The 2831-nt window shown below is 38.7% G+C and overlaps 1 pseudogene; it reads left to right on the top strand.

Annotated features, from left to right (window-relative positions):
- Positions 1-396: 396 nt before the first annotated feature.
- Positions 397-496, top strand: LOC127116383 (uncharacterized; annotated as a pseudogene).
- Positions 497-2831: the final 2335 nt, after the last annotated feature.

The raw sequence follows: 2831 nt of genomic DNA, 5'->3' as shown, positions 1-2831 counted from the left end.
GCATAGTTTACTTGCTCTGCTTGGATTCCTGTCAAGAGTTGACAGTCCGTAGGAGTGTGGCCTTGGATTCCACAGACCTCGCAATTCTGAGTTATAGCAACCACGACGGCTGGAGGTGATACGTTTAAACTTTCAATTTTCTGGACCAAAGCATCCACTTTTGCGTTAACGTGATCAAGGTTACTTATCTCGTACATGCCAATTTTCGTTTGAGGTTTTTCCACCGTTGTTCGTTCGGTTCCCCACTGATAGTGGTTTTGGGCCATGCTCTCGATAAGCTGGTAAGCATCAGCATAAGGTTTGTTCATTAATGCACCACCTGCAGCGGCGTCTATTGTTAACCTTGTGTTGTATAAGAGACCATTATAAAATGTGTGAATTACTAACCAGTCTTCCAAACCATGGTGTGGGCAAAGTCTCATCATGTCTTTGTATCTTTCCCATGCTTCGAAAAGAGACTCGTTGTCTTTCTGTTTAAATCCGTTTATCTGGGCTCTTAACATAGCTGTTTTGCTTGGCGGAAAGTATCGGGCAAGAAAAACTTTCTTCAACTCGTTCCATGTGGTGACTGAGTTGGAAGGGAGAGATTGAAGCCATCTTCTAGCGCTATCTCTTAATGAGAAAGGAAAAAGACAAAGTCGAATTGCCTCTGAAGTGACACCATTAGCTTTAACAGTATCAGCGTATTGGACAAATACGGATAAATGAAGGTTTGGATCCTCGGTAGGATTTCCAGAGAATTGGTTCTGTTGCACCGCCTGCAACAGCGAAGGTTTAAGTTCGAAGTTGTTTGCTTCGATTGCGGGCGGAGCAATACTTGAATGCGGCTCATCTTGCGATGGAGCGGCGTAATCTCTAAGAGCACGAGCTGGTTCTGCCATCTCGGTTATCGAAGGAAAAAGGTTTTTGAAATCAGGAAGTTCTATAGGAGGGAGATTGTTTGCAGCACGATATTCCCGAATTCGTCGTAAGACTCGGAGATATAGTTCGATATCGTTGATTCGTAAATAGAGCGGTTCGCCTTGTGAGCGAGTGCGTGGCATACAAATCAACGAAAGAAAGAATAGAAGAAAAAGAAACCTTAGTCTCTACAGCGTAACGGAAGAGTTACGATATCGATTAAATAAAAGTCCCCGACAACGGCGCCAAAAACTTGATCGCGACTTTATGAGTCGAATTTGGGGTACAAACTGCAAGTGCACAGTTCTATCGCGTAGTTTTAAAAGATATCGATCCCACAGGGACTTATGAATCGATATACCGTTATCTAAGGTTACTTCGTAAAGCTAAGGTGAATAATGGTTGATTGTTTGGGGGCGAAGCTAAAAACTAAACTAAGATCTAGATTAAATATTAATAAAGCGGATATCGGTATGTAGTTCGTCGTAATTAGGGAATCAATTCTTTGTCGGTTTCTTGGTTTTAAAATAAATCGTTTCAGTTAACTTTATTGATTAAAGGTTTTATCTCAAACTCTCGCTCTGTTGAATAAACCATGATTTTATGTTAATGTAGCTGTCACTTATAATTAAGTCAAAAACCACTTTTTGAAAGCAATAAAGTTGCAGAAACTCTTTTTAAGAAAACACTGACCGTTTTAAACACCCTTATCTCAAACTCTCGCTCTGTTGACTTAGGTTATACAATTAAACCCGAATGCTTAACTCTCGTCCTCACATTCAATCTTTAAAAATACTTTTTGGAAAAGGTCAAAATTTAATTAACTCTAAAACTTGCTCTCGCCCTGATCTAGAATTAATGCCTAATTTACATTGTCCAGTTAAAACCTCAAACTCTCGCTCTATTGATTTTAACTTCTTTATGTCTTCTACTTTTGTAAAAAATTCTTGTTATTAAACCTGTAAATTGAGACCGTAAAAAGATTGATTTTAATTTTAAATTTAATTAGACCGACTTAGTCTTGATCCCTTATTCCGCTTACTTTACATACCGATATCTAGGCGAATTAGCCAGACATGCTAAACAAACAAAAATATATATCATGCATAAACAGACTCATCTCAGGCAGATAATATAAATAAGTAATAAAACAAAGCATTAAATAATAATTAAAGAACCTGAATGGGTTAAACAATAGTCTTGAAGACTCCACCACAAGCCGGTAGGATTTGTTCTTGGATTCTTCAATTAAACAACAAATTAAAACGAAGGAAATAAAAACTAGATTCTAACGTAAGGTTAGATCCGGTAAAAGTTGCACAATAGTTTCCGGTGTAGAAACTATTGTGCGAAAAGAATTAATTAAATGCTAAAAAGGAAAGTATAAATTGCAAGGGAAATAGTGTAGAACTTGTAAAAAATAAATAAAGAAACAATACTGAAATTGCTGGAAAAGAAAATAAGCAAAAGCGAAAAGCGGCAAAGGAAAAAAAATTGGAAAAGCTTCGGAAACCCCTTTAGGTTTTCCAAAGTGGCTATTTATATTGGTGTCATTAGGTAACTGTCTGCTGCCAAAGGGTCTTCAACGTAGCTAATTGCATGGCGTGGATATAGGGCCCAACACTCCTCAACGTCTCTTCAAGTCTCTGAGGCGTTACTTGCGCCCAAAAAGTAGGGGAATGGTGTGACGTTCGTCACATTATGTGTGACGTTCGTCACAAGGCTGTTTTGCGTGACGCTCGTCACGCCCTCTGTGACGTCCGTCACAGGTACAGCGTTTGTGTTTTGCGCTTTGGGCTGGGCTTTGGCATTTGGTTCTTTTTCTCTCCTTTTTGCACCTCCTTTTCTTCCATTTTTACTAGTGCTTCGAAATAAACCACCTGAGACAAATAGGAAGAAAATACCGCGTAATATCTTATAAAATGAAGTGA

Source organism: Lathyrus oleraceus, chromosome 1 (assembly GCF_024323335.1).
Source record: "Lathyrus oleraceus cultivar Zhongwan6 chromosome 1, CAAS_Psat_ZW6_1.0, whole genome shotgun sequence".
Classification (NCBI taxonomy): domain Eukaryota; kingdom Viridiplantae; phylum Streptophyta; class Magnoliopsida; order Fabales; family Fabaceae; genus Lathyrus; species Lathyrus oleraceus.
This window is presented reverse-complemented; position numbering and strand designations above follow the sequence as displayed.